The sequence below is a fragment of the Eleutherodactylus coqui genome, chromosome 1 (assembly GCF_035609145.1).
Source record: "Eleutherodactylus coqui strain aEleCoq1 chromosome 1, aEleCoq1.hap1, whole genome shotgun sequence".
NCBI lineage: Eukaryota > Metazoa > Chordata > Amphibia > Anura > Eleutherodactylidae > Eleutherodactylus > Eleutherodactylus coqui.
In genome coordinates, this window is record NC_089837.1 from 37,884,344 (window position 1) to 37,909,027 (window position 24,684).

A 24,684-nucleotide genomic window follows, 5' to 3' on the forward strand; every position below is an offset into this window, starting at 1 on the left:
GAATCGGGTAATGTAAAGAAGAGAGCTGTCCAACTCGATCACCCTTGATGGCGGCACTCACCCCGTTGACGTTGGCGACCATTAATGTCGCTAGCATTAAGTCTGATATGGCTCGCTTTATGGCCTTTGATTTTTTCAGCCGGAATGAAGCTGATATTTTATTTTTGCAAGAGACCAGGCTAACAGACCTGGCCAGTATCCATAAAGCAAAGAGGGAGTGGACTCATGGGCCCTCCTATTGGTCTCTTGCGGCCGAACCATATAGCGGGGTGGCGGTTCTTTTTAAAACCGCAGCGGTTGAATGCAGACGGGTAATCGAGGTGGAAATGGGGAGGTGCTTGGTCTTGGACATCCTTATGAGAGGTCAAGAGCTTCGGCTCATAAATATTTATGGTCCTCAGAGCAAGAACGAGAGAAACGACCTCTTCATAAGGATCAAGCCCTTTCTTTTTACGAGTCGACTGGTGATCTTTGGCGGAGACTTCAATAATGTCGCGAGGCTCTGTGATAGGGGAGGTGCCAGAGACAAGTTGGCTTACGACAGCGTCGCTTTGAATAATATAGTGAGTGAGGCTCGCCTGGTGGATGTCCACGTTCGGCACACCACAGGCGACACAGGGTTCACTTTTTATCGAGGTAGTTGTAGATCTAGAATAGATAGGTTTTATTTAATGGAGGAGGCTGTCTCCTCACCAATTCTGGTGGTGGAGGTGGAATTCTCCGATCACTGTTTAATTATGTTTTCTCTGAATGTTTCAGAAACCCCTCGGATGGGAAGAGGTTTATGGAAGTTAAATTCGGCACTCCTGGAGGAGGAAATAAGACAGTCCTTTGAGGATTTTCTGCAGAGCCAGCTTCCACTGATGGGCCTTTGTAACAGTAAGTCAGAGTGGTGGGAGATCTTCAAGAAACGGGTTGCAAAATATTTCCGTGAGCTCTCAAACCTCAGAAGTTTGACCCAGTACCGTTTATATCAAGCTTTGAGGAGGAAACTCGAGCAAATTGTCTCGACTGGGGACAGCCGTGAGGAAGCCTCCAGGGTGAAAGCCTTGCTGAAGGGATGTCAGTATGATAGGCACACATCTTTAGTTTTTGAGAGGGATTTCGGGAAATTCCGCTCGCCCGACCCCTACAGAAACTGTAAGTTGTCAGTGAATAGTAGGTTGGTAACGGGTCTGGTTGATAGTACAGGATCTCTGAAAAGGTCCAGTTCAGGGATCCTGGAGGTCGTCAGATCTTTCTACTCACACCTTTTGGCAAGGAAGGATCTAGATCGAGTCAAGATGTCGGCTTTCCTGGCTGATACCATCCCTGAGCAAGGGGTGGCGTCGTCGCTTGACGTTTTGACGGAACCGATCAGGGAAGAGGAAGTGAGACTGGCCTTTGATGGGCTTGCGCTCAAGAAAACGCCAGGTCCGGATGGCTTAACATCCGAATTTTATAAGACCTTTAAGGAGCTGTTGGCTCCCCTGTTGACCGAGATATTTAATGAATGTCTATCCTCGGGCATTTTGCCAGAGTCAATGAGGAGGTCGGCCCTGATCATTTTGTCAAAGGGTAAAGATCCAACCCGGATTGAGAATTGGCATCCCATAGCACTTCTCAATACGGACCGGAAGGTTCTTGCAAAGATCATTTTTAACAGGCTGGTGCATTTTGCACCCAAACTACTTTCGGGGGAGCAGCACTGCTCTGTTCCTGGCCGAAGTACTTTCAGTGCTGTACTGGGTGTCCGGGAGGCTGTGGAACAGGGTAGGGCCGGTAATTGGAAAGGGTTCTTGCTGTCCTTGGATCAGGCCAAGGCCTTTGATAGGGTTGACCATGAGTACCTCTGGTCAGTCCTTCTGAGATACGGTTTACCAATAGGGTTTATTGATTGGCTTAAAGTTTTGTATGCAGGGGCTGAGAGTTTCCCACTGGTGAACGGTTGGGTCGGGCGCCCCTTTGGGGTGGGGTCCGGTGTCCGCCAGGGTTGTCCTTTGAGCCCATTGCTATATGTGTTCGCAATTGACCCCTTTTTAAGGCGGTTGAGTGGCGGACCATTGGCGGGGGTCGGGATGGGCCTGGAGGGGCCGGAGTCTGCACTTAGGGCGGTGGCCTATGCTGTCGATGTCACTGTCTTTGTCTCGTCCAAGGAGGAGGCTGGATGGGTGATGTCGGAGGTGGTTAGGTATTCGGAGGCTTCTGGATCCCGAGTCAATTGGGACAAGTGTGGAAGTCTCTGGCTGGGGGTAGGAGATCCTGATTTCAGTCTCCCGGACACTCTCCCGGAGCCTCAAGAATTTGCAAAAGTTTTAGGCATCCAATTTGGCCAGGGTGATTACCCAGGGAGAAATTGGGACGGTAAACTGAAAGATGCCAGTCAGAAAGTGGACCAGTGGAAGGGATGGTCTTTGTCCCTGAGAGAAAGGGTTAGCCTTATCAAGACTTTCCTGCTCCCGTTGTTAATCTATTTGGGCAGTGAATGTATTTTGCCGGAGCCTCTCTGGACACGGGTCTATAGTCTGTTCTTCCAGCTGTTGTGGGGGAACTGACTAAACCTAGTAAAGCGAGAGGTCACATACCGCACAAGGAGACTAGGGGGGTTGTGTATGGTCAACCCCGTGGTATTCCTAGTGAATACCTTTCTTAAAACCAATATAGCAAACTTCTGGAATACAGGAAGGGCTCCTTTGTGGGTAGTCTCCTCTAAGGCATGGTTTCAGCCTTTCTTCCAGGAATGGGAGACAGGAGGGCGTGTGAAAGATTTTCGTTCAACCCATGGACATCTCCCGGCTTACGTTGCGCCGGTTCTGAAGGTTATCCGTCGCTGGGGCTTGGGAGCTGAGGAGATTAGGACTCTGTCAAGGAGGTTCCTTGACAATAGGGTTTTGGTCACCCGCTTCCAAAATCCACTGGCCCTCAGGGACTGCCCAGGTCAGGACCTAGAGGTAGGGTTAGTTTTGTTAAATTCAGTAAGGGTCCCATTGAAGTTTTGGGATTTGGCCTGGCGCTCCTTCCATGGTAAGTTGTATGTGAGGGATAACTTGAAGTACAGAAAGGTGGAGGAGAGGGACTGTCCCCGGGAGGAGTGTGGCTCTGTAGTGGAAACTATGGAGCATTTCTTACTTCAGTGTCCCTTTAATACAGAGGTCTACAGAAGGGTAGGGGCTTCCATCGGTTGGCCTAGGCTGGCTGTCCTCTCCTATCCTGAGTGGGCCTATGGGGCATTCAGAGATCTGGGTGGACAGAACAGGTGCACATTATATCTAGTTAGTCTAGTGGTTAGGTACTACACGTGGCACGCGCGGTGTTTAGTTTCGACGCGTCAAAAAATCCTCCCTGTGGATGTGGTGTGTAGGGACATCCTCGGTGACCTGGTGAAGGTGCGTTCTTTGGAGTTCAACAGGTTGGGTGCACTCAGGGCCTCTCGCCTATGGAGGGGTCTTTCTTTTGGAGTGCCCTAGCCTGGGGTCTCCTTTCCCGGTGATGGGCTAATTTTATTCTATTCACTTGATAGCTTTTTGTTTTAGTAAATAGAGGAAGAAAAGAGGGCTTGTAAGCACTGAACTTGAGCTTCTTAATGGTATAAGGTGTGTGGTATGTAGGGTATAAGGTGTCATATTAGTATAAACTAAGAAGAAAGTATAATAAAAAAAAAACAAAAACATATATAAGTAAATAAAAAATAAAAAAAAAATTTATGTGTATAAATATATGTATATTATTAAAAAAAATATATATATAAAAATTTATATTTCTGTCCATTATTTCTGTAGGCGGGTATTTGGGTTATGTTTTCTTTTTGAGTTATGGTTTTGTTTTTAGGTTTATATTTAGGCCACATGGGGGAGAAAAGAAGAGGGGGGGGGGAAACAAAAACAAACAAACAAAAAAAAAACCGCGTGTGTGTATATATAGTGCGTATGGTAAACTGTATTATGGAGAGTATAATTATCACAAATGAATAATGATGTACTGTATATATTCACGTTGTAAGAGAGATGGGTCGGTGCGGCTTCTGCTACAATTTCTGTAACACATCTTTGTGCAGCATCGGTCTTGGTGGGGTATGACCTCGTTAGTAATTGCATCCTTTTCTATTCTGTTTCCGGACGGATGGTAAATACCTGAGGAACACCTGGAGTCCGAACAAAAGGTCTCTAACCAGAAAAGATCTGGCTTACAAGGAAGTCTGAAGTGGGCGCATACTGGAGGTCCGATGGATACAGTTTGAAGCAAACCTGTTTATGTTGTCTTGGACATTTCTGTTGTTTTCTTGGCTTAGTCCAAAAGGCTTGTTTTGTTATGTTTTTCATTTTTCTAATAAATAGAGTTACAGAGATCTCTCCCATCATCTATCATACCCAGGATGGTAAAAAGGGGACGCCCTCTACGTTTAGAGGAAAGAAGGTTTCTACCCAACACAGAAGGGGATTCTTTACTGTAAGAGCAGTGAAACTATGGGACTCTCTGCCTGAGGACGTGGTGATGGGGAAATCACTAATAGAGTACAAGAGGGGCCTGGACCCTAATATTTTCTATCCTTCATTTTGTCTTGTAACTTGCCTTTCTTCCCTATTTCTGTCTTTCCTTAGCACACATTTAGACATTATGACAGTAGACAATCGTAGTATGTACGGCCATTTCCAGAGCTCTGATGAGAAGCGGTGTAACGGGCCTGAGAGCAGTCCTGCCTGCAGAGAGGTCGCCGCCCCTCCAGAGCTATAAATAGCCAGCGGTGATACATGAATGCTAATAAATGATACATAGTAACAAGTGAGGCGTCTTCTGGCCTCGTTTATAAATAGATCAGCGCCCTCCCATCACCCGTACGGCGCAGGGCGATCTGTAAGCTTCCTCAGGCATCAACTCTGACAACACACCAACTAGCGGATATTGCGCTGACAACGCCTTTCTTGAGCGATACAATATTACATGTTATATCACCGATTACTCAGAAGGGTCGGGGATCCGGGGATTATTCTGATTGCCACACGACAAGCCAGAAACCCTCCACCGCCTCTTACCCGCCGGCCGGAGTCACACGCAGAGGGATGATATCAGTGTATATATATCCTCTGGCTGATAACAGAGACAACAGCAGGGGCCAGGACCTGCTGCACTGCAATAGCTAAAGGACCTGCGATGATGTCACTGTCATGTGATCAGTACATGCCGGGCCGAGCTCAGCAGTAAAGAGGATAAATAGTGGCTGAAGGAGCTGTGATGATGTCATCATCATGTGATCACTACATGAGAGGCGGAGCTCCTGTACTGTGTGCGGAGGAGAAGAAACTGAAGATCAGATGGAATCTTATAGGGAGAGTTATGAGAGCGCCTAAAATAAAAAAATAAAAAATTGTTCGTAACAACCAATCACAGCACAGCGTTCATTTTTTAACCCTTTCCAATCCACAGTCTGACGTCTGAAGACATTCCGATTGAAGGCTGTACAGCTCCGATGTCAGAAGGCGTTTGGCAGGACATTCTTACTGTATATTACTGGCCGTTCTGTTGTCGGGGGCCTCTCCAGCATGTCCCATACCGTAATACTGCCTCTAGCCAGCAGATGGCGCCATTGTATAATGGTAGAAAGAGAAAGCCCCCTAGGAAACCCTGAATCAAAAATTGGATTGCAAAGGGTTAAAAGCAAGATGAGGAATGGGAGCTGCGATGCGATTGGTTGCTACGGGCAACAGAATTTTTCATACATTTCCTTTAGTGTATTTAACCCTTTTAACACCTGCAATGTATTAGTGTGCTATAACACGCATCAGGGTTGACACCACCCCGGTGATTGGTTTCAGTACTGTGTACACATTTCTAGCACTGAGGACTTTGTACTATTATATAATGTTTTATACAATCTTGCACTTTACACTTCATCTTACTTTTTGTAAGCTTCTTCCCATATGTAGGACAATCACTAGAGAAGGCTGAGCCTCATAGTGAGCTTCTGGATGAGACCTTTAATTCGGTCTAACAAACCTATATGCGGCGGTCTATGAGAAGCAGTAACAGAAAATGGCCAAATATGAAGACTTGAAGGTCAAAATACACCGTCTCTGGCACAATCTGGCAGCAGTAATACTAGCAGTAATCGGCGCACTAGGTGCCATCTCTAACGACCTTCACCGGGACTTGAAACTCAATATCAACAATATTAACCCCTTAGTGACCAAGCCTGTTTGCGCCTTAATGACCAGGCCAAATGTTGCAAATCTGACACGTGTCACTTTAGCATGGAAAAACACCAGAAAGGTTTTGTATATCCAAGCGATTCTGCCATTGTTTTTTCGCCACATGTTGTACTTCATTTAGGCGGAAAAAAAGACCGATAGAATTTGTGTTTATTTATTAAAAGCACCAAAATTGGGAAAATTTTGAAAAAAAATCGTCATTTTTTCACATTTCCAACTGCAATATCTCAAATATGTGCAAACATAATATAGAAAATTTTGCTAAGATTTATATTTCCATCCATTTACTTTATTTTGGGCGCACATTGGAAAAACTTTCGTTTTTTTTTAACCATTTAGGAGACGTACAAAAGTAACATTCCTTTTCAGCATTTTGAGGAACACTTTGTTTTCCTACACCAATCCAAGATTGGAAAGGCTCATAGGAGTCAAAATGATAGATACCCCCACAAGTGACCCCATTTTAAAAACTACACAAAAAACTGTGGGGTGTCATGAGTATTTTAACCCCACAGTTTTTTTTCAGCAGTCAATGCAATTTAGAAGAGAAAAACTAAAATTTCATAATTTTGCAAATATGTCATTTTAAAGACAGGACTTTTTTCTATAGTACACATGAAAATTAGGATTTGCACCCCAGAATGGATACCCCCGTTTGTCCCGTGCTCAGAAACATACCCATTGTGGCCTTAATCTTACGTCTGGATGCACAATGGGGCCCAAAATGAAAGGAGCAAATGGTGGCTTTCGGAACAGAAATTTTGCTTGAAGGAGATTTAGTCCCCATTGCCCACTTGTAGAGCCCTTGAGTGACCAAAACGATGGAGAACGCCCACAAGTGACCTCATTTTGAAAAGTAGACCCCTTAACGAATTTATCAAGGGGTACGATGACTTTTTTGACTTCACAGTTTTTGAATGAATCTAAGCCAAGCCGAAGGAAAAAAAAATACGATTTTCATTTTTTTGGTAATTCTGTCATTTTAAAAGCAGTTTTTTTGTACCGCACATATATGAATGAAGACTTGCACCCCAAAATGGATACCCCTGTTTCTCCCGTGCTCAGAAACATACCCATTGTGGCCCTAATCATATGTCTGGATGCACAATGGGGCCCAAAATGAAAGGAGCAACCGGTGGCTTTCGGAACAGAAATTTTGCTTGAAGGAGATTTAGTCCCCATTGCCCACTTGTAGAGCCCTTGAGTGACCAAAACGATGGAGAACCCTCACAAGTGACCCCATTTTGAAAAGTAGACCCCTTAACGAATTTATCTAGGGGTACGATGACTTTTTTGACTTCACAGTTTTTGAATGAATCTAAGCCAAGCCGAAGGAAAAAAAATACGATTTTCATTTTTTTGGTAATTCTGTCATTTCAAAAGCAGTTTTTTTTGTACTGCACATATATGAATGAAGACTTGCACCCCAGAATGGATACCCCTGTTTGTCCCGTGCTCAGAAACATACCCATTGTGGCCCTAGTATTACGTCTTTATGCACAATAGGGCCCAAAATGAAAGGAGCAACCGGTGGCTTTCGGAACAGAAATTTTGCTTGAAGGAGATTTAGTCCCCAATGCCCACTTGTAGAGCCATTGAGTGACCAAAACGATGGAGAACCCCCACAAGTGACCCCATTTTGAAAAGTATACCCCCTAAGAAATTTATCTAGGGGTATGATGACTTTTTGGGCTTCACAGTTTTTGAATGAATCTAAGCCAAGCAGAAGGAAAAAATTATGATTTTCATTTTTTTGACAATTGTGTCAATTTAAAAACTGTTTTTTTTGGACAGTGTACATAGGAATGAAGACATTCACCCCAAAATGGATACCCCCGTTTGTCCCGTGTTCAGAAACATACCCATTGTGGCCCTAATCTACTTAAAGGACACATGGCTAGGCCTATAATGGAAGGAGCACCCACTGGATTTCAGGGTACAACGGAATAAATTCCAGTCCCCATTGCCCACTTGTAGAGCCATTGAGCGGCCAAAGCGATAGAGAACCCCCACAAATGACCCCATTTTGAAAACTAGACCCCTTAAAAAATTCATCTAGGGGTGTACTGCGTATTTTGACCCCAAAGTATTTGAATGAATCTAAGCAAAGCAGAAGGAAAAAGTTACAATTTTCATTTGTTTGGCAATTTTGTCAATTTAAAAACTGCTTTTTTTTACAGCACACATAGGAATGAAGACATTCACCCCAAAATGGATCCCCCCGTTTGTCCCGTGTTCAGAAACATACCCATTGTGGCCCTAATCTACTTACAGGACACATGGCTAGGCCCATAATGGAGGGAATGCCCGCTGTATTTCTGGGCAGAACTGAATAAATTCCAGGCCCCATTGCCCACTTATACAGAAAAAAAATTGACATCCTAAAAATAATCCCTCCCCCCTCCCCCGCCACCCCCTTTTTTTTGGCATTCCCTAAATATTAGATAAAGGTAATAATATAAACTGCGTTTTATGTCCGAAGACAGGGGTAATTACGGAGGCTGCTTGGGATGGGCACATGGGGCAAGAAAACCGGGTATCCCCCCCCCTCCGCTCATGTATTTTGGGGGGTATTTCGTAACTTCAGCTGCGGGTATGGGGTGTAAAAAGTGGCGCTCTGTGAGGCTTTGTAATTTTGCTGCGGTGCGGCGGTCTCACAGACAAGGCGCACAACAAGCTGCTCCTGGAACTGCAGGAAGGCGAGCGTTCCCGGGGCTTCTTGTAAATTACGGATTACAGGTAGCGGTCTGAATAACGCCGGGCTCACACAGCTGTAGGTGAAATCTACTTGCGGAGGCCTGCAGCAGATTCCAGCTGTGAGCCCGGCTGTGACCCTGCGTACGGCCGCGTAATGTACTGCGCATAACTGCCTACTCACACAGGCTGTCTTTTGTTTATATTTCCCGTGCCGTCGCTTAGAGATGACCCGGGTACCCGCAGCCCGTACACAATGTGTTTGCATATGGGCTGCGGGTATATCCGCGGTCCTAGAGCACAAAGGGCTCTAGGTCGCGGATATCCGCAGTAAAATATAGCATGCCGTGTTCTGTTTCTGCAAGTGGATTACGTAATTCCGACCCGCTAATTGGGGGGAATTGTGTAATCCAATGCATGCGATTGATCCGTGGATTACCACTGATCAAGCGCATGCAGAACCCATAATTCCTCTCCGGTCATGCGTGACCGGCCTAATGTTAGATCGCTACTTTATCACGTGACCGGGGACCGCTCAGCGAGGCCCCCGGTCACTGCTCCAAGCACTCAGCGACCGTTAGTCGCTGGGAGCAAGGAGATTTAAAATTTCCTGGGCTCCCCGGCTCCTGCGAATGTGTCCGGCATTTTGCCGGCGGGCGCATGCGCAGCAGCCGGAAGGGTCCATGGAGGATAATCGCATCTGGATTCAAATGCGGAAGCCTCCGAGAAGATGTTTCATCTCCCCCAACCGATCGCATCGGTGAGGGGAAATGGAACTGCCACTTTTTAAAGAACTTTTACGTGATCGCCATTATGCATTGGATAACGGCGATCACGTGACCAGTAACCGCATACCGCGGCTCCCCGTGACATCTCCAGGCTCCTGGCTACCTTTGGTAGCCAGCAGCAGGGAGATTTTACATTTCTTAAGCAATCTTTCACTTTTGCGCATGCGTCCGCCATCATGCTGACAGGCGCATGCGCAGAAGCTGGGGTAAGGTCCACGGATCAACATCCCACCAGGGAACAAATCCGGGACCTTGGGTACGTGATTTCATCCCCCCTTATGGATACGATCCGTAAGGGGAGATGAAACTTTAACATTTTTAACTTTTTTTAACTTTTAACTTTTTTTTTTTTTTTTTTACTTTTTAACTTTATATGATCACTGTTATCCGATGGATAACGATGATCATATGACTGGAAACCGCATACAGCGGTCTCCAGTCATATCTCCCTGCACTCGGCTATCTGTGACAGCCGGGTGCAGGGAGATTTTGAATTTGCCGGGCTCGCCGGCTTCTGCGCCACATCGGCACATCACAGAAGCCAGCGGGGGGTCCCGACACCGGCCGGAGGACATCGGCAGACCTGAGGTGAGTATTTTCACCTCCCCTCATGGATCCGATCCATGAGGGGAGGTGAAACTTTTCTTTTTTACACTTTTTTGTACTTTTCCGCGATCGCCGTTATCCATTGTATAACGGCGATCGCGGTACCGGGGACCGCTCACCGCGGTCCCCGCTGACATCTCCTGCTTTCCGGCTACCTACAGGAGCCGGGAGCCAGGAGATTTTAAATTTCCCGCGCCGCCGGGCCTTCTGCGCATGCGGCTGACGTAATGCCGCCTGGCGCGCATGCGCAGAAGGACGGCTACGGGGCCCGAAGCCACGGGACAGGGGGAGCCATGCCGCGGACCTCGGTGAGTAATTTCAGCTGCTCCGATGGATCCGATCCATCAGAGCAGCTAAATCTTTAACTTTTTGGTCACTTTTATTTACTTTTTTGCGATCGGCGCTATCCATTGCATAGCGCCGATCGCAATGCCGGGGGGGGGGGGGGGTCCGAACAGCCCGGGATGACAGCTCCATGCTGTCAGCTAACCTGCGGACACCGACAGCATGGAGCTGTCACGCCCACAGCCCGAGGGGCTTTATTCTCTGCAGGACACGTTTTTACGTCCTCAGAGAATAAAGCCCACTTTGGAAGGACCTAAAAACACTATGGGCTGGTCGTTAAGGGGTTAACATTTTACACCAATGCAAAATGTCATATATTAATGTAAGGGTACGTTTACAGATAGCAGAATTGGTGCGGATGACATCAATTGATTCAATTTAATTATCAATACCAGTTATAGGAATTCAAAACTATCAATTAAATATAAAAATCACAAGAAAAAAACAATATACATATGAATTTTAAAAATTCATGTTTCATTAGTACATCACCTAAATTGGTCAGAACTGTTCAAATGTGCTTCCAAAATAAAGTAAGTGGAAATATACATTTGACAAAATTAGTATAGTAAGCATGTACATATTTGACATACTGCCATTCGGGGGCGTGTCCAGCAGCCATGCTGTGAAGATGCACGCAGCTTGAGCTCCGCGGAAAACCCCATCATCCTGCACCCATCCTGACTGCCCGACCTCCCTAATCCGCTCCAACACTCACCCAAGCCCAGCTGATCATCTCCGGTGAGGCGGACGGAGCTCCGACGAGCGTCCAGCGGAGAAATCCCCGGTCCCAACTCTGGGCCTGCTCCCCGGGCTTCAGCACAGCGACTTCCGGCCAGGCGAGGTGGCAGGAGCCCCGCGACATCTAAGAAGACCCGGTGAGAGTGCGGGACCCCCCCCGAGGGCAGAGGCTGTGAGAGATGCGACCCGGGAGGCGATACCGGCTAGCGGGGGCTCCGGCGAAGCAGGGACAGCCCAGACCTGACTGCTGGAAGGCACCGCGCGGCACATGAAGGAGGAGGGGCCGCCAGAGTGGTCTCCCGCCGGTTGGCGCGGCGCTTCAATCCCGATACTCCTGCCCCGGCTCCAATAAAAACTCTTCCACTGCACCGGCCAGAGGTGGAGGGGTGCAGGGGAGAGCGGGGAAACCTCTGACTTAACCACAGATTAACCCTTCCTGGGACATCAGGTGCCGCACAGGGGGGCCCCGGAGAACCCCCTCCCTGTCCTGACGAGCACATCAAGGACAGACACACAGGGAGTGAATTGGCTACCCCACAGCTACGACATTAAAGCAGCTGTGCAGCCCATAAGCGACAGCCACCCTGTAAACTACCTAAACAAGAGGGACTAGCAGATATCCCCCACATTTGAGCGACCCTGCTGCTCAGGCTGAGTAACCACCACCCGCAGACCCGGGCACAGCGAGGGGCAGTCCCGGCCACCTACTTCTCCTTAATAAAAACAACCGGAGACCAACTGGCGACGGGCCGGTGTACAGCCAAACCAGGACATCAGACGGCTGGACCTCAAACCCTCTACACACCTTCATCTCAGAAAAACTGCCGCAGTCACGCCAAATCGCATTCTGACCACTGAATCCATGACCGCCACGGCCTTTCTCCCGGTCGTAACAAACAATAAACGTCGACCATGCTCCGATTGATAGACCACTTAAGGCAATCTAAAACCCATCTTCCACCTGAAATGGGACGCATCTATACATCTCAAGCCTCAGCTTAGAGGGAGATCCCCTACTGATCCCTCAACGTATAAAGACCACAAACATACCACTGCCGTCCTCCTCCCGCAGGCGGGGCAGCCACAGGTCCTCCAAGATGAGCCGTTGCACTCCCTCACCGATAACGGAGTGCCTCAAGGCCTTCGTACTTGAGCCAACGACCGATACCCCGCATCAATCGGCTGGATCGGACGCGGGGGCGGGTGGGGCCCCGGGGCCCTCCCTTTCTCTGGAAGTCGAGCAGGAGCCAACGCTGAGACAGGTCATTGCGCAGCTGCTGGAAGCAATCCACTCCAGCACCACCTTTTTGACTGGGAAAATTGAGGAAGTCAAAATAGATGTAGGACTGTTGCGGCAAGGCATGCATACTCTCAGAAGTAGAGTTGGAGAGGTGGAGATGCGCATATCCCAGCTCGAGGACACAGTAGCTCCAATACTTGACAAGCTTACAGAACTTGATAAAGCTGCGAACGCCTGGGCCCAAAGTGCAGATGACCTGGAAAACAGACTGCGCAGAAATAACCTCCGAATAATAGGCCTGCCGGAACGCGCCGAGGGCCAAGACCATGGAAACATGGCTAAAAGATCTTCTGCCAGAGGCCAAGTTCACCGCAGCCTTTGCCGTTGAGCGGGCCCACAGGGTAGCGGGTCGTCCCTTGCCCCCAGGCGCACCCCCAAGACCGATGCTGGCAAGACTTCTCAGCAGTAAAGACCGGGATATAGCCCTCCAGGCTGCCAGGCATGTGCAGACCCTCCAATATCAGAACGCTAACATTTCTCTTTTTCCAGACTTTTCTGCTGCTCTTCAGAAAACCAGAGCATCCTTCGTGGCCGTCAAGCGTCGGCTGAGAGAGGCCTCCATACCATACTCCATGATGTATCCAGCCCGACTCCGCATGGTCCACAACGAATGAGCCTCCTTTTTCTCCACTCTAGAGGAAGCCGAGGACTGGCTCAATCGTATGCCAAGATCTCCCAGACGCCAGTGATCTCCTAACAGGTCCACCCCGGGGGGAAGGGAGTGGGGGGGGAAGTATCTGGACAATTCATGATGGTCAGTTTAACATCTTTTGCACTACTTAAAATACTGCCATTCAAAAAATGAAAAAAAAATTGATAATTTTTACAAAAGGTTCTCAATCTCGAGGTTTTTAATAAATATATGCAAATCATGTCACTGCTCAGACCAGACATGGAATATTGTGGACAGTTTTGGGCACCGGTACTCAATAAGGACGTATCAGAGCTTGAGTGGGTATAAAGGGCAACTAAAGTAATAATATAAACTGAGAGACTTAATAGCCGTCTATAAATATCGGAAGGGCTGTCACAGTGCACAGGGTTCATCCCTATTCTCATCTGCACAAGGAAAGACTAGAAGCAATGGGATGAAACTGAAAGGGAGGAGACACAGATTAGATATTAGACAGTGAGGGGGATCAATGAGTGGAACAGGTTGCCATTGGAACTCTCCTAGATGACAAACACAAGTTTCTCTTTATGAGGTTCAACTTTCTCTTGGCTATCACTTCAGTTAAGCGGATCAGAGAATTACAGGCCCTTACATGTGTAAATCCTTATCTCACTTTTCTCTCAGCTGAGGTGCTACTCCGTTTCCTTGCTTTGTTTACTCCTAAAGAACCTACTTTTTGGAATATAAATCAGGTTATATCCCTACCCATTTTCTATCCAGAGCCTACGTCTGAGGACAAAGACAGGCTTCATACACTAGACATCGCTCAATGTCTAAACATCCATCTTCCACATCACAGGAAATTAGAAAAGCAGAAAAGTTACTCCTTTTTTCTTCAAAAACAATGGTAAGAAAACTTCTAAGGCCACATAGAGAAAAGAAGCAATCAGAAAATTTTTCTCCTCCCAGAGATTAGATACACCAGAATTTATAAGGTCCACTCAACTTGCACAGTTTCCACCTCTTGGGTGGAAAAAACACACACTGCCTTTAGAATACATTTGCGAGACAGCTTTTTGGATCTTCCACAACACATGCATCAACCATTGTAGGCCGGAATCTAGGTTGCCAGACAGCCCGACCTTTGGTTGCTCTGGTTAAGACACCGTTCTGCGGGCAAAACTTCTCAAGTTTGTTCTTCTTGCTAAATCCCCATAATTGTGCTGCTGGTAGGACATAGGGGAAGAGTTTATTTCTATTGGTAATGCAAGTCCTAACAGCAGCACAAGCTTCATCCCCAATTAAAAATAAATGTTTTCACTTACTTTAGAATTAGGACAAGTCCAGGTAGGAGTGGGTAGCCTTATAGAGAGGAAGGGGACAGGGCCATTTATTTAGATTTCATTAAAAGTTCCATCTTTCCTACCAGTACACAAGGGCAGGATTACCCCATAATTGTGCTGCTGTTAGGACTACGGGAAAACAGATTATTAACAATAGAAAACTCTTATTAATTTTTTTTCTTTAGAACGTCAATCAACTTTACAATAAAAGAAGCAAAGGTACAATGAATCAGGCGGAAAAAATGTATAATGTCCAATTCACCACTGTTAGACATCATGAGTCCGTAGGGTGAAAATAGGTACATGGAGATCCAAGACGCTCTGGAAACAGACAACTCCTCAAAAGTTGTATCAAGATAAAAACAATGCAGAGAAATAAAATATAAAAACAAGAGGGAACCTCGAAACACCAGATGAAGGCATCCTTCCCATGCCGGAAAGCATTGCGCTATTAAACCCCCTTCTCCTTGACCTGCACTGAGCCGCTTCCCCTTTATTCAGCACGCTTGGTCCTCCTGATATTCTTCTCTATTCTCAAAGAGGTGTTTGACCCCCCCGGGACAGAAGTGACTGCAGCTCTCAGGCATATCGGCAAGTTTTACCGCTAGCACAAATCGCCCTGGTGAGAATCTCCATTTTGGATCTGTTGCGCTTTATCCAAACACCTTGCACATGGAGCGCTGTTTTTCTTCCGCTCATATAAAAGTAAACAGGAGTAGTGGCACCGGGCCAGCAGAGGATCGGAGTAGCGAACATGACTGCACTTTTTTATTTCTAATTTTATTGCCAAACATAGTAGGGATTCTTGAACAACAGGAATAGATTTCAAGAAAGGACTTTAGAGAAAGGATAATTAACCAGTGGAATGACGGAAATCCCAATTAATAAAACAAGCACATAAAGTCTACAACAAAATAAGATACAGAAACGGTATATTCTCCACCGACTGATTAGTCAACCATTAGATACCAAAACTAAAAGTGGAGATAATAGAAAGGAAGAGATCAGGGAGAAGGAGAAGTGGGTGGGAGACATAAAAAGACCAATGATTGGCTCCTAAGGAAAGAGGATTGGAAGAATGAATCACAGCGTTAGGGCCGGGTATTCCTGAGAGTTTCTGAAGTACAACCAATAGTGCCCGGTATGGAGAAAGTTATTTTGACATCTCCGAAGACACCCCGTTAGGTCTTCCATTCGTTTCACCTCTTAGATTTTTGGAACCAGATGCCTATGGAAGATGGAGTCCCTTGTCTCCCTACAGCTGGGATACACATGTGGGCTACAATGATCATATATCCAATGGTCAGCTTCTTGTTAACAGCGAGAGGAATTTTGCACAGATAGGAAGATACTTTAACCCTTTCCAATCCACTGTCTGACGTCTAAAGACATTCTGATTGAAGGCTGTACAGCTTCTGATGTTGGAGGACATCCGGCAGGGTATTCTTACTGTATATTACTGGCCACTCTGTTGTTGGGGCCTCTCCAGCACGTCACACACTGCAGTACTGGTTTTAGCTAGCAGGTGGCACCATTGTATAATGGCAGAAAGAGAAAACCTCCTAGGAAACCCTGAATCCAAAATTGGATTGCAAAGGGTTAAACCATTGCCTAAGCCGTGTCAATTTTATTGAAGTGTGACAGATTGAGTTTGAGTAAAAAAGTGTGTGGGCAAAATATGTGAGCAGCAAGAAAAGACCAACAGATCTGGAAATAGCTGCTATTCTGCCTTCTGAAGAGATACTGATTGTATTGCTTTTGGAAAAGCTGGATGTTGTGAGATACCAAAGTAAAAAGGTTTATTGGTCCGTTTCCCAATGGGAAAAACCTCTTGATGCTATTTTCGACCACAGGTGGCGCTCTAGACCAAGCATTCTGTATGAATGGAGGATAAAGGTTTTGCTCCCATTTTAACATTTGATGTGTCTTTTTTCCCAAAGAACAGATGAGAAGGAGTCATTATAGGAACAATAGATAACATGTGAGATGGGGTAAGACATTGAATACAATATACAAGCAGATTGGGGAAACATGGGAGTAGTCGTTTCTGTTTTATGTATAATATGACACATTTTTAACAACTAGTAGTAATTATTTTTGGAAATATTAGAATGGTGGAAGTTCAACCAAATTATTCTCTGTTGGAAAATCTTAGCCAAACGCTACCATTTTTCCATGATAATAGGTCAATGTCAGGCAAGTAGGAGTTAAAGGGGTTGTCCCGCGGCAGCAAGTGGGTCTATACACTTCTGTATGGCCATATTAATGCACTTTGTAATGTACATTGTGCATTAATTATGAGCCATACAGAAGTTATAAAAAGTTTTTTACTTACCTGCTCCGTTGCTGGCGTCCTCGTCTCCATGGAGCCGACTAATTTTCGCCCTCCGATGGCCAAATTAGCCGCGCTTGCGCAGTCCGGGTCTTCTCCTGTTCTCTATGGGGCTCCGTGTAGCTCCGCCCCGTCACGTGCCGATTCCAGCCAATCAGGAGGCTGGAATCAACAATGGACCGCACAGAAGAGCTGCGGTCCACGGAGGTAGAGGATCCCGGCGGCCATCTTCACCGGTAAGTATAGAAGTCACCGGAGCGCCGGGATTCAGGTAAGCGCTGTCCTGTTCTTTTTTTCAGTCCCTGCATCGGGGTTGTCTCGCGCCGAACCGGGGAGGGGGGGGGTTTGAAAAAAAAAAAAAACGGAATTGTAGAATTAGGACGCATATGGCCGTCAACGAGAAAATACAGAAAATTATGGCTTTTGAAACACAAATGTTAAAACAAAATAAAAAATATAAAGAAAACTACCGACTCATTAAAAGAGTTTTCCAGCAAAAAAAAAAATTGATGACCCACCCTGATAGCCTAGCTTCCACATTCATACGCACTCAACATCTGCAAGCAGATACATAATGATTTTTGTACTAACCACATAAAAATGCAAGGTTCTTGGTGCACAATTTGATCAAATCCATGTATGCCAATCCGCCATGTCAAGGCGAACCTTAATGGAGGGGTACCTAGCTCTACAGACCCCTCTCTTTAGACTAAAAAGCCTTCACATGAATGGGAAAGCTGGGTACCTGGCTTATATACTATCACTGAACCACCTGAGACAGATGGGAAATGAGAGTGCATGACAAAATTGCAGGCGGCCGCTCCTACACAAATGCATTGCATATAGAAAATGAAAGTCTGCACATCCAACTGATATATAAAGTGTGATGGTGCACATTAAACAGTAACAAACATGTCCTTCAGCACCCATACACACCCCATTCATGTGAAGGCTTTTTAGTCTAAAGAGAGGGGTCTATAGAGCTAGGTACCCATCCATTAACATTTGCCTTGACATGGTGGATTGGCATACATGGATTTAATCAAATGTGCACCAAGAACCTTGAATTTTTATGTGGTTAGTAAAAAAAAACCCCATTATGCATTTGTTTGCAGATATTAACCCCTTAGTGACGGAGCTTTTTTGCTTTTTTCCATTTTTGTTTTTTCCTACTCCCTTTTAAAAAATCGTAGCTCCTTAATTTATCCATCGACGTCGCTGTATGAGGGCTTGTTTTTTGCGGGACGAGTTGTATTTTTCAATGGCACTATTTATTGTACCATATAATTTACTGAAAAACTTTTTAAAAATTCTTAGCGGAGAGAAATGGAAAAAAAACGACATTCCACCATCTTTCGGTGCGTCCTGTTTCTACGGCGCACAAACTGCAACAAAAACGACCTGATATTTTTATTCTATGGGTCGGTACAATTGCTACGATACCAAACTTGTGTAGTATTTTTTTTGCTGTAGTACATTTTTTTTAAGATATTTAATTTTTTCAATTATTTTCTGCGGTCATTTTGTGCGCGCAATACCTTTTTTATTTTTCCGTCGGCGTAGTTGAGCAAGGGCTCGTTTTTTGCGGGATGTCCTGAAGTTTCCGATAGTATTAATTTGGAATACATACGACTTTTTGATCGCTTTTTATTGTGTTTTTTCTGGGAGACAGGGTAACTAAAAAAGTGTATTTCTGGCGTTCTTTATTTTTTTTTTTCAGACAACGTTCACCGTGCGGGAAAAATAATGCGCTACTTTGATAGATCGGACTTTTACGGACGCGGCGATATCAAATACATATTTTTATTTTATGATTTAGATTTTTTAATAATGGATATGGCAAAAGGAGGGTGATTTAAACTTTTATAACTTTTTTTTTTTTTACAATTAAAAAAAAACTTTATTGATTGTTTTTTTTACATTACTTTGAAGTCCCCCTGGGGGACTTTAACATGCGATGCTTTGATCGCTCCTGCAGTATGACGTAATGCTATAGCATTACGTCATACTGCTTTTTTACAGGCAGTCTTTCAAGCCACCCTGTGTGGATAGCTTGATAGACAGTCTGCTAAGGCAGCCCTGGGGCCATTCATTAGGCCCCCGGCTGCCATGACACCTGCACGGCTCCCCCGATCTCACCGCGGGGGGGGGGGGTGTGCGGGACCCGCCGAGCGCAGCTATTGCCCGCGGGTGTCAGCTGTAATTAACAGCTGATGCCAGCGCTGTATGGAGGGAGATAGCGCCGCTACCTCCCTCCATACACGTCCTGCAATAGCAGGACATAGTTTTACGATAGGGCTGTCACTAAGGGGTTAATTGTGTATGAGCACATGTCTCCATATAGTGGGCAATCGCCATCAGTAGTGACCAGCAGAGCTCCACTGCTCAGCTATCCACCACAGTGTATGTAGCAGGAAGCACATACCTCTATATACGGGGCAATGGCCCAGCATGGTATTGCAAGTACACTCTCATTCAATTCCCTACTCAGAATTGATTGTTATGGATTACATTACCCATTTCTTCTTTTAATTATGGATTTGTTATTCTGTTCAAGATTGGCCCATACAGGCCACATGGTTTGATCATTCATGAAATCATATGGAGCTATGATGAAGTGTCATACAACCATATAGTTACTGGAATAGCGCTTTCAGCAGTGCTTTACAAATTGCAGGGCTCAAAACACGTAAGCTCAGCCTGATGCCTACCAGTCTTATTTAAAGAAATAAAGGCTCCTTTGACAGTAAAGGTGACTTTTCTTATCATCCTTACATCCACAGTGCTTCTCCATATGTATCCCGATCACGGTTGACCACTGGCCACTATAATTTTGAATTTGACAGATCCAGGCCAATTCCACACATAAAATAAGCTCTCTTACTGACTGTGTAATGTATTAAAGTTCTTTCTTCACATTTCCTTCATTCCAAACAAGAATCTTTTGGAATTTATTTTCTCTATGGCAAATCTCTGATGCATTTTCAAAACTTGACGTCTTTGTAAACCCTTTTCCACATCTAGAATATCAAAAAGGCTTTCTCTCTGAGTGACATCTCTGATGTTTAATAAGATCTGATTTCAGCATAAAACATTTCCCACATTCCGAACATGAAAATGGTTACTATCCTGTGTGGATTCTATTATGTCTAACAAGAGTTGATTTATCTGTAAAACTTTTCCCACATTCTGAACATGAGAACGGCTTCTCTCCTGTGTGGCGTCTCTGATGCTCTGTACGTTTGGCATTAGTAGTAAAACCTTTCCCACATTCTAAACATGAAAATGGCCTCTCTCCTGTGTGAATTCTCTGATGTTTAACCAGAGCAGAGTTATCTGCAAAAGCTTTCCCACATTCTAAACAGGTGTACGGCTTCTTTCCTGTGTGAATTCTCATATGTCTAACAATTTCGGATTTTTCTGTAAAAGATTTTCCACATTCTGAACATGGAAACGGCTTCTCTCCTGTGTGACATCTCGTATGTCTAACAAGAGTTGACCTGTCTGTAAAACATTTCCCACATTCTGAACATGCATGCGGCTTCTCTCCTGTGTGAATTTTGTTATGTCTAACAAGACGCGATTTATTTGCAAAACATTTCCCACATTCTGAACAGGAAAACGGCTTCTCTCCTGAGTGAGTGGTCTCATGTAAAACATAATCCACTTTAACTGTAAAACATTTCCCACATTCTGAACATGAATATGGCGTCTCTCCTGTGTGACTTCTCTCATGTCTAAGAAGACTTGCTTTATATGCAAAGCATTTCCCACATTCTGAACAGGAGTACAGCTTCTCTCCTGTGTGAATTCTTCTGTGTATAAAAATACCTGACTTGTCTGTAACTGGTTTTCCACATTCGCCAAACATTTTCTGACCTGTACTTATGATAGAATTCTGTGATTGGTCAGGAGAAGGTTCCTCTTGTTTAGGGACATCATACAATAGATCTGTACTCTCAAGTTTGGGATATACAATAAGGTTAAAGAGGTTTTCTGCTGAAGAGTGATACATATCTTCATCTTCTACTTTACAATTTATTGATGATATGAAGTTTCCATCAGAGTTCTTATTGGGATCATGTGATAGATCTGTACTATCAAGTTCTGCATCTACATGGAGGGTAATGAGGTTTGCTCCTGGCGAGTGCTGCACGCTATCTTCATCTTCTACTTTACAATTTAGTGGTGAAATGAAGTTTCCATCAGAGATCTCACTGGGATTTTCTGTTGGGATTAAAATATGATTTTGTAATTTTTTTAAACTACAAATGTAGAAAAATGTTTAACCTTCCTATGAGGTGGGAAAAACAGACACAAATTTCATTGTGTGTTTTTCTAAGGTAAAGCCAAAAATGGATCCAGTAAGATGGAGATGTACAAGTCCTTCTTTAATACTTTCCCCAATCCTATTAAATTCACTTCTAGCATACTTTAATATAAAAACTACATGTACGATTCCAGCCATGTCAGGCTTTGTCTTATAATTTAGAATATTTCTATGTCGAAAACCACAATTTAGGATCGCTTTCCTTGAGAACGTTTATTGAATAAACCTAGTTATGATAAAATTCAAAAAACTAAGAAGCACAATCTTGTCTGGCAACCTGACCTGTCCATGTTTAGCCCTTCAATACCAATTTGATATCACTATATTACAATTCTAAACATGGTCATTGACCATTTGATTGTGACTACAGTCTACCTTAAAATGGGTTGTCCAGCTTTGAACCATTAAATTCCAGTTTGACACATTTTTTGGAAAAAAGCTGCAAGTTTCTTTTTGCCAAACTGCATATAAAAAGTGAGACGAGGATTCAAAATGAATATGAAATATAAAGCTAGGACAAACTTTTTTTTCTTTTCTGTTGGATCCATTTCTGACTTTACCTCAAAAACTGCATGAAAACCGTCCACAAAAACTGCATGGAAAGCTGCACTGCTAATTTTTCAAAAATCACTGTGAAATCATCTTTGACATAACCATTTGACCATCTTGGGCTGAAGTCATGGACACGCCAATGACATCTATACAGTCTACAGTTCTCATTTATTTCAAGGCATCTATGGATCTAAGCAATAGACAGAGGGAAGTTATTCAAAATCTGTACTAAAGTTTTCAAGCACCTCGTTGAATCCATTCCACTTAGATCTTTGGCTCTATCAAGTTCTACAAAGGTGACCTAATGAGGTGATCTCTGAATTCAGGTAAAATAAAGGTGAAATAGGTGCTTCCTAATAATCACAGATCTGGAATTTAATTAATTTCAAAAACCTTTAGGGTAAGGGTGGATTCAGACGACCGTATATCGGCTTGGTTTTCACGCCGAGCCAATATACGGTGTCCTCATCTTCAGAACCTACACTTTGTTTTCCCCCAAACAAGCCGAGTTTGTAGAATGACAAAACCCACCTAGAAGTTACCCAATCTAAAATCTACACCCATTTTGAAAACTACCTGCAGGTGTGCCGTGCATATTGGGACCTCACAGTTTTTTGCATGAATTAAAGCATAGGAGTTTTATTTTTCACAAATATGTCACTTCTATGAAATTTTGTTTTTGTGTAAAGGAAACTGGGAGTTGTGCCTCCAATTTTCTGGGCCTGCTTCTTCTGTATTCAAAAATACTCCCATAGTGGCCCCAAGCTGCTTACTGGACACGCGGCTGGAGCCAACATGGAGGGAGCACCCACTGACTGAGGGTGAGACTGAATGAAATCCAGGCCCAATTAATTCTTGTAGAAGCACTAAACTGGTTGAACAAGAGAAAACCCCAAAAATGAACCCATTTTATAAACTAAACCCCTTACGATATTTATTTATTATGATGTGCAATCTAAGGAACCGTAAAGGACCTCTACTCCCTAAAATAATGCCAGCAGTTTGAAAAGTATTGTTAGGTGTAAGAAATCAAGTAAAATCTTGAACAGAACGGTAACAAATCCCACAATGTATTGTTAAGGAGCCGCCTGATTATTAGAGATCTATCAGATTAAAAAGCGAATACCAGCAAAGGAGAAAAAGGAGGAGAAGGCTCTTTTAAGGAGGAGTTGGCTGCTGTGTATTGTGGTTGCAGATAACGGGGGACCCTGAGGAGCGGTCTGTGTGAGGAGCCCTGAAAGGCACTCTATGAAAAGTAGTCCATGGGGAACAATCTAGTATACCTGACAGATCTATCTCATCAAATGGCAGGTGTACAGAGCCCAAGGCAGGAGAAATTATCATGGCGATTTGGACTAGATGAAGAATGGGAAGGAAAATGACCGACCAGAGAGGACACCCCAGTGAGTTACTAAATGTAAATGTTTGCTTTACCTCTGACTGTGTCAAACCAGGGTATGGGCTGCCTTCCTGCGTTCTTGTGTGTGAAACCAAAACTCCCAGAATATCTTTTTCATTGTTAAAGGACTTGTCCCACTTCTAGCTGTTTTTCAGCAGAAAGTAGACAGCACCGTACACTGCGCAGTGGCCTGGGTTGGTACTGGATGCTGAGTCCCATTAAAACGGCCCTCCAGTCTACAGACAAAGTTGGCCACATGGTTATCATATATGGCTCTTACGTGATGTGAAAAGAGTCTAAATTGGAGAACTCCTATATTACATGTCATATTCTGCATGCGTGCACTTGATGGCTCTAAAGCTTTAACATGGTTGCTCATGTCTGCCTATGCCGACAAATATGGGTAACAGGATCCTTGAAAAAATAATGTCAATAGTATATCTATATCTCCTTACCTTGTGATATCGGAGGCTGGTGGTTCTCCATCATGACATCCTTGTACAGATCCTTGTGTCCTTCTAAATACTCCCACTCCTCCATGGAGAAATAGACAACGACATCCTGACACCTTATAGGAACCTGACAACACAATGATACCGTCATTACCCAGACACCTCTAGTGCTGTTACTGTACAATTACCCAGCATTCCCAGCAGTGTCACCTCTCCAGTCAGCAGCTCAGTGATCTTGTTGGTGAGTTTTAGGATCTTCTGCTCATGTATCAGTAAGTGAGGAGGAGCCTCTGTGATGGGGCTCTGGCTCCTGCTCCATCCTCCTGACTCATGGAGATGGCTGTTGGGAGTCGTACCGTCACCCGATGTCTTCTTCACTATTGTATAATCCTGTGTATGAAGAGAGACATGTAGGTTACTAAACCTGGTATTCCTCGCTCTAGTGAGACATCTGGCAGCCGAGCTTACATACTACTGCTGCATTCATTTCTGTAGGACTGCTGGAGGTAACCCAATGCTTTGAACTTGTCTATATCCGGCAGTCCCTCCATGCTACAAAGGGTGCAGAGAGGATGAGAGGGGAACTCATCACAGGAAGCAGAAGAATCAACCGTCTGAAGGTGAAGTGACACCCCTGTGACTGCAGTAGACATGACAATATGAGCAAGAAGCAAGATCTGGTAAGAAGACTGATGGAGGAGGAATAGGCAAGTATAGAATTTTTGTTTTTTTAACAACAGAACCCCTTTAAGGGGTAAGAGCCTTAAACACGGTTCATGGGCAGTGTTGGAGAAATTAAACATAAGAACAAAGGGACAAAATCTTATATTATTGGGGGGGGGGGGGCATGAGAAAAATATTACTTTATTGAAAGAGTATTAGATGCTAATGAGGTCCATTTGAGGCCATTTGTTTCAATCATAAGACAGATTCGTTTGGGCCAGAGGATTCTGAACGGAAACCCCAAATGCAGATGTGAACATAGACTTTTAGAGGACATTGGATTG

The 24,684-nt window shown here is 44.6% G+C and overlaps 1 pseudogene; it reads right to left on the minus strand.

Annotated features, from left to right (window-relative positions):
• LOC136612155 (zinc finger protein 850-like) overlaps nucleotides 1–24,684 on the minus strand; it is a 460,849-nt pseudogene that overhangs the window by 21,095 nt on the left and 415,070 nt on the right.